We start from the raw sequence: 8,708 nt of genomic DNA, 5'->3' as shown, positions 1-8,708 counted from the left end.
TAAATTGTGTAGTTTTGGGAAGAGTTCATTGTTTCTCTGCAAAACACACACAAGATTGCACCCACAAACATAGTGCCACCCACACTGTGTCAAACAACTGTGAAATTTACACTGAATCTACAAACATGAGGTGACTTCCCTTTGCAATCTTGTGAGTTTTGAAGGGAACTTTTCTTATCAAACAACTCTCCCTCCCTCCCTCCAACCTATCTCTCTTCCTTCCCCTGTGTATCAGTCTCTCCCCTTGTCCATCTCTTTCACGCAATGTGAAGTTTCTCCATTTTCATTTTGTCTTGACCCATTTTAAAGAGATAACAGTCGAGTAGGCTAGATAAAAGTGTCTTGTGCATATGCGAGAACAAATGTGTGTGTGTGTGTGTGTTTGTGTATGCGTGCTTATGTGTTAGTGGATGTGCAAATGTGTATGCGCAATGCAGTGCAGGGATAGATATTCTTGTCATTGGGAGTTCAATTATCATGTTTAATAATTCAGGTAATATCCACAGTTTCTCTTCCTCCTCTCTTTAACACTGTATATTCATTTTAATTTATGATTTCATCTAATTTTTTTCAGAAAACAGACGCATATACTGTATCATAAACAATTATATCTGCCTTCTTTTATTATCCCTGGGTAAATGCAAAATACGACAGACAGTGGAAATGATGTGGTCGTTTTTTTGCTTCTACTCTTAGATCATTTGTAATGTGAAACATCAATACTGCTACATACAAAAGATACAGCAGCGTTCAATTTCCCAAAGTTTCAGCAAAGAGCTCAAATAAGCAGTAAAGGCACACCACCGTGTCTAAGTGTATTCGCTGGTATCTGTGGTTATGGAGGAATGAAGTACGGTGCCTCCTCATGAATATTATATGAGCGAATGACAGATAGACAGGATCAATATGTGAGCAGTATTCAATGACTTGAATGTCTCGTACTGACCGCTGATCTTGGCTTAGCCTCACACAAACGAGGAGCCAGACAATGCATGAAGCTAATTTGTAGATTTACATCGGAAAATAAATCTCCACACAAACTCATTCATTGTCACAAAGACATGGACTCCCTTAAGTGAGGTACAGTGTGCTAGTTGCAGTACCAATATATACTATATATGCACTATAGGGTAGCACTTTATAATAACTACGCACTATGAAGCATTCGTTAAGTATGAGTAAACACTTAATTCATTAGTATGCAGTTCATAACAGTTATAAATGTTTTATTCTTGATTAATAAGCCCGTCTATTATGTGCGTCATTATTGTGTTTTCATACTTTATAAATGATGCATTCCCCATTTGTAAATGAAGTATTATATATTTTACAAACCAATTATTAAAGTTGTAGATGAGTAATAAGATCATTTATAAAGTGTTAGTAAATTATGAATAACTTATTTAGATGTACATTAGTCATGCATTTATATATATATATATATATAATGGTTATGGGCTATGTTAATATATGCTTTATAAACGCATATTAATACTGCAATTCATGATTAATTCATGATTTATTAAGGTAGTTACTACTCGTTAGTAAAGTGTTTTATGTGACCTCATCTAAAGTGAGGACTATTTATGCCTTACAAAGCATTTATAAATTACATTGAAAGGCCAGCAGTGCCTCAAAACTGTTTTTGAACAGAACAGGCAAATAGACACAACAATGGTATAGTTTAATTATTTGTTTTATGTTAATATAGTATTGTTGTAGTTGCTTCTAACATGCTTTTTCCCACTTTTTCAGAGATACTTTTAGGTTGAGTTGCAAGTTGAGATCTGAAGTACATTCCGTCTCAAAGCTGGCATGAAACCTCCAGTTGTCTATTTATGGGAGTAAGAGAGAGCACTGTTTTCCTCTTTTCCCTGCATTACTACCCTTCAACTCTTCCCAAGTGTCATGTTGTCATGCCAACATCTTTTCTAAACCAGGAGACAGGAAATGATTCCACCCCTACAGCACTTGTTACACACACACACGCACACACATTTGAAATGCAACATCATAAAAACAACACATATCTTATTATTTGGGCTTGAAGATGTATTCTAGTCTTTGGAAACAAAAACCAACAAAAACACACAAGGTACAACCTCCTTGTTGTTTCTCAAGCACTTCCACGACACAAGAGAAGTCCCGCCATTGAGGATGGCGATGATTTCTGGTTGAAAGCTTTGGAAACACAGCAAGTAAAGTAGTTTAGCATTTTATTTGCTTCAAATTGCTGTAAAAAATAAAATGTGTTGACCTACAACATACAAAATTAATAAAAAACTAAATTCAAGCAAACACAAAAACATGATCATCTCAACATATCTAAAATAATAATGTTTGATCAATGAATAATGTTGCAGCTGCCACCTTTTTACTATTGCACCTCTCCTACAAATGCAGACAATTCCTGAGTTCATGAAATCAAACCATCTATTCATTTATTTATTTATTGCACACCGTGGTAAGTTGAGATGGTTATTATCCAGGTTTCAGACCTCTGAATCACCATCCACATTTCAGTTGGTGTGGCATTGCTCTTGTGAATGGCTGTTGCCCCTGTTGGACAAGCAAGTAAGTCATTGAAACGCACCATAATACAGCTAAGATGATAAATAATAAATGTCAATGGAGTGGTAACGAAATGGTCATTCAGTCTGAGTATCCGATATACGGCAGTTGCTTGTCTTGCCTCCTGCAGTGGTTCTGTCATACATTGAATGTGTTGTAATTCTGTTATGCTGTTCATTCCTTACACATGACATCGATTGCACTTCTGTCCATCATGGGAGAGGGATCCCTCCTCTGTTGCGCTCCCACAGGTCTCTCCTTATTTTTTCCCCGGGTTTTTTTGGGGGAGTTTTTCCTGTTCCGATGTAAAGGTTCTGGGACAAGAGGATGTCAAATGTGTACATATTGTAAAGCCCTTTGTAATTTGTAATTTTGGGCGATACAAAAATGAATTGATTTGTCAATAAAAAGGTGGGATAGCCTTGAAGCATTATCTGCATTTATATAGGACTTCATTTTCTTTTGCTTCTCATTCACGCATCACTAACACACATGGCAGCAAAACTATCGTGCAAGGTGCTAGCTTAACCATCAGGGAAAGTTTAGCATGTAGTGTATCGAGGACAATGATTGGACAACCTACTCTTACCACTGAGTCATAGCTGACCTTTAGACATTGAGACATTGGGTACTAAACCACAATTTTAACACAAACTTCACTCTACTGCTGCACGACCTCACACATCCATATCACTGAATTCATCCATTAGAATCCAGCGCCACTCACACCTGAAACCTGGAGAATCATATACCTACACTAACGAGCCACACTGACAATGGTGCAGCCAAGCTAGAAACCTAGCAGGGATTGAGACTGAACAGCCTTACATTAAAACAGCACGGAGTTTTAGGGTTTTAATTCAACATTGACAACTGATTACAGGTGTTGCTGACCTTGTTGTCTTTACTAGCAGCTGGTATGAAGTAAAAGTCTGCATTTTTGCAGAGGAAGCAGCTGTTATTGGAGCGATTAGCGAACGGCGTGTCCAGCGGCGTTATCACCCCTTCGGAACAGACGTCGAAAGTCATGGTTAGCAGCTTTGAGGAGAACGACGGACACAAAGCTTATTTTGTTCTACACAACTATTGTGATGTTCACAAACAGAAACTATAAGGAGTATAGGATAGATAGGAACAAAACATTAATTGCTCTCCAGTACGACACAGACTGCAGCCACCAGCAGAGCTATGAGTGAGAACAGACAACAAAACTGAGGAAACGAGTGAGAGACGTGTGTTGACCACATTTATAGACCCATAATCTAGTGAACGTTTATGTCTAAGTGTTCATTTTGAAGTAAATTATATGTGTGAGAGAGAGAGCAAGACCCGCAGCGTTGTAACTCAGTCTGAAAAATAAAACTTTCCACGAAATGTGTTTGAGTTCATAGAGGAAGATTTTAGAGGAAGATCTTAAATATCAAGCACGATCATTTAAAAAAAAATGTTTTACTAAGCAACCAATCTACTTCCTGTTTACACCGGCACCCACCCGCATGCAGTGTACGTGAATAATCACATGATATTTGTTTTCAGGCTTGCTAGTGGACGCAGATCATTTTGAAAACGATGCTGAAACGCTGTGTGGACGGAGATCGTTTTCGTTTTTGGTTGGTGTAGGAAAGCAAGCGTTGTTGACAACTTACCTCACTATTAAGTGACTAATGACAAACAAGACCAGCAAGTGACAAACGACAACATTTCAACGTTTACTTTTAGTTTCGCAAGGGACACAGACAGCAGCCTCCTGGACAAAGGCCCTCTGTTTGCTTGATCGATCCGCCTGTCATCCCACCTACCCTGTGTGGACCATCTCGCTCTTTATACTACGCGAGTTGCTCCGACCAACCGTCAGTATTTGACGAGTTGGGAGTGAGACCGGGTTTTTTTTTTTCTTTCATCACAACGATGGCGAGGTAAGCGGTAGAAGTACAGCAGACATTCTCTTTATTAATGAATCCAAAAGGAATGCGCTCTTACAAGTATTTCAGCTGGTTAGACTTTTTTCCACTACGCCGACAGATGGGCTCCAAATGTGACACTCACAGTAAATACACTTAAATGTTTAACATTACAACTGACAAGTAGCACAGAGGGAGAACTGAGTCACATAATCTTAAAAAAGAGATACAGATTTGAAGGGAAAGTTAGACAAAGTTTGATATTATGAGGTGAGGTACAGTGAAATGCAATGCTTGTGTAACATGATGAGACAGACAAGTGAAGTGAGCTTTCAATGGCAGATCAAGGTTGTGCTGAAAAACCCTCACTGGACTTTATTTGACATAATAAGTAAGTGGGAATGTGATATTGATGTGACTTTGGAGAAGAATAGGACATGGTGGCACACAAGAGGCTGACTGATGTGGGCAGATGCTTGTCCTATGGAAGCACACCGATGATTGGATGATTGGACATGGCAGATTTTTGAAGTTTGCATGTGTAAAAAGCTTTGAAGATAAGTGTAAAGATGTGCGCAAACATAAGTCCCCTGACCTCCACAAAGTTATTTCTTGTTACAACGAAGGAGGATAAATTGAACAAGGGGAGTCTTAACTGGATATTGTTTAACCAAAAAATTTACTTTTACTGTGAGATTGGCCGTTGTACAAACGAATGCTAACCTTTTATTCCTGGTGACTGGGCTGCCTTAAACAAGGCAGTCCTCCTGAACGTTTTTCACTTTTCAGTTCCAATGCTGTTCATTGAGTTGGAATTTAACTGGAATTAATTCATTAGGCTCAATGTTCTGAGGGAAATTGAAATGATATAATCATCAAACCCGACACTCCCACAATCCCCCAAATCAATAAAGCTAAAATATGGAAGGGGATGTAGGGCGGGGCTGTGTGTCTGTGTGTCTGTGTGTGTGTGTGTGTGTGTGTGTGTGCGCGTGTTGGATGGTGTGTTTTCATGACTTGTGGGGACAAATCTGTTTACGCATTCATATTGTGGGGACTTTCCTTCCCTCTGGGGTAAAAATGCATCACTCCATATTGTAATTCAATACATTATAGGATATATAAACCTGATTGAAGGTTTGGGTGAGGTTAATGTTGGAGTAAGGGTTAGTATTCGGCCAGTCGCCGTAATTGTTAGGCTTAGGGCAAGTCAAAGTGATGTCCTAAAAAATCATAAAAGCACCACTGTGTGTGTGTGTGTGTGTGTGTGTGTAGTACTTTTGTAAAATGTCCAAACTCTTTATCTTTCTTGACTTAAAGTGAATCAGGCTGAGATCCACTTGGTAATTTCCCAATAGTTGACTCATCACAAAATCCGCACTACTACCGCTCTCTCTCTCTCTCTCTCTCTCGCTCACACACATCACTGTCATGAATCAGCTGATGGTTAAAAGTAAGAATTATATTTATGACCGTATACACATCATTCCAAAACTCATTATTCTAAGGCCTGTCTTGGCAAGATTAATATAAGGCCTTGCTGTGTTTGTGTGTGTGGAGATTGTGGACTGATGGAGGCCTGATTGATTTGATAAAAATGAAAGCCATTGATTCTGTCATGAATTTACAGCACCTTATTTACATAATTCAGAAAGCTGAGTTGCATCTTAGTACAGACATTAATGGAAACAGTGCTCCCTGCAGTGCCCCCCCAAGCACACAAACACACACGCACACAGTTTTATCAACCCGGCTGTCGAAATGCACATGAAATAAATGCTTACCAAGCAGTCAGATGCTAACATACACAAATCACAAGAGACGCAATTGTAACGTGTGATTTCAGTACAATAGTTGTTTATGTGTTGTGGAAAGTCATAGAAAAAATGGTAACCGTAGCCTTTCTATATTTTAGAGAAATGCATGTCGACAATGGAAAATAAGTAATCATGACTGCATGATTGTAATAAAAACAGAGCACATAAATAGAAAAGGCCAACGCGTAAATTGATCACAACATTGTCAGCCTTTAGTTGGAAACAAAAAAGTGGGATTTTCACAGAAGATTCGTCTCCAGCTTGTTCATCCTGGTGGCGCAACGTACCGAACCCTAATGGATGGTGTGATTGTGGCCCATAATAATTCCAAGACATGTGGGCTGGGAGGTGACATTTGGCAGCAGGACGCTCTTCTGTTTTGAGGTCATAGTGTAGCAGTCCTTGAAAGGAGCGGTTCATAGTCTGTCTGCCAAAAGAGACACCCTGTCAGTGCCACATTACCATTTTTGTTTTGAGAGCGGTAAATCCTGGATGTGAAGCTGGGTCTTCGCTATAACAAAAATAGCAACATGGATGATACACCATCAAACATGCTGTCAACTGCTTCCAATTGACTAATGATTTATGAATAACCAATTATAATAATATATGTGTATATTGATTTGCTTGTGGGGATTCTACAGTGTGTTAAAACTTCAACTATTTTTATACAATATAAATGTATGTATGAGTTTGTGGTAGTTTTGAACTGAGAAAATGCACTATGAGAGCCTTTAGTTAATATCTTTTGTCAAAGTGTTTCTAAATGTAGTTTAAACTAAAGTGTGTGCTGTCTGATGGGGTGGTCAGTGGTACTGGAGGGAACTGTTCCGTCTCCCTTCCTGTTCAACTTGTACACCACTGACTTCCAGTACAACCCAGGGTCATGCCATCTGCCGAAGTTCTCTGATGACTCTGCAGTGGTCGGGTGTATAAGGGACGGATGGGAGGAGGAGTACAAAGCAGTAGTGGATGACTTTGTGGAGTGTGCGGATAGAAGTCACCTGCTTCTGAATGTTGCCAAGACCAAAGAGATGGTGGTCGACTTCAGGAGGAAGACGACGGTGAATGCTAAGAGTTCTGGGAGAGGACGTGGACATGGTGGAGGAGTAAAAGTACCTGGGTGTCTCCATCGACAACAGACTGAACTGGAAGAACAACATCAACGCCGTGTACAAGAAGGGGATGAGTCGACTCTTTTTCTTGAGGAAACTTCGATCTTTCAATGTGTGCAGCAAGATGCTGGATATGTTCTACCAGTCTGTTGTGGCCAGTGCACTGTACTTCGCCGTAGTCTGCTGGGGAGCAGCATTGGAGCCGGAGACACCAACAGACTTAACAAACTGTTAAGAAGGCCGGCTCCATCATTGCCTGCAAACAAGACAATCTGGAAGAGGTGGTGGAGAGGACACTGAAGAAACTATTATCCATATTGGATAACCCGGATCACCCTCTCTACCACCGACTGCAGGGACAGCGGAGCACTTTCTCCAACAGACTGATCCAGCTCCGCTGTCACAAGCATAGATACCGGAGAACATTCCTGCCCACTGCAATAATAAGACTTGTTTGCTGTTGGTAATCTTTGCACTACTGTGATGGCTAATTTCCACTAGGACTTATCTGTTTTTATTGTCTGACCACTCAGTGTTTTGGCCCTTTTTGTATTACAAAGTTAATCAATGTCAGACATGGTCAGCGAGGGTCCTCTCAGGTTGAGTAATATTGGATGTGTGTCTTAATCAGGGGCATGATACTGTCAACTTAGATAGGGGGCTGAATGGGGACGCAATCAGTGGACCACTCAGTGATTAACCATTCAATGGTTGATCAGTGTATGATCGCTGTTGTCCAGATGTCCTAGTGATGAGCTCCTCCTATCCCACCATGTGCTCAAGGCCTTTATAAGTCGTACACAACCAACACTCTGGGTGCCTTCCTCCTTCAGACCGCATGATGATTGAACCTTCTCTACACAGAGAATAAAGACTTTCAGGACAAACTTCTTTTCTCAATGTTTCTTAAATTTCAGTATCAAAGGACTCACTCGGTACTATTGAATCATTTTTTTCCATCACACTACTGTTTAGTTTGTTAATTTAAACTTTGCACTGCTGTTTAGTTAGTTATGGAACAGGTGTTACATATTTTATTCCAGGCAGAAGACACAACAGGCAAACAGTCTCGGATCAGCTCACGTGGAGAAGTCCACTCGGTGGAATGCCAACAGAAACCAGAGGAAGCAGAGGCTATTCTCGTGGTCAGGGACAGAAGGCTATGGCGATTTACCGGGGCAGAGGCAAGGTGGAGAAGTCCAAACAGGCAGGGTCGGCAATGGGAAAACAGTCCGAAGGTAACCACTGGCATAATGCAGAGAGCGATCTGGCTGTGAATGTGTGTGAGACTGGGGTCTAAATAT

This window comes from Melanostigma gelatinosum (assembly GCF_949748355.1).
Source record: "Melanostigma gelatinosum genome assembly, chromosome: 11".
Lineage (NCBI taxonomy): Eukaryota > Metazoa > Chordata > Actinopteri > Perciformes > Zoarcidae > Melanostigma > Melanostigma gelatinosum.
This window is presented reverse-complemented; position numbering follows the sequence as displayed.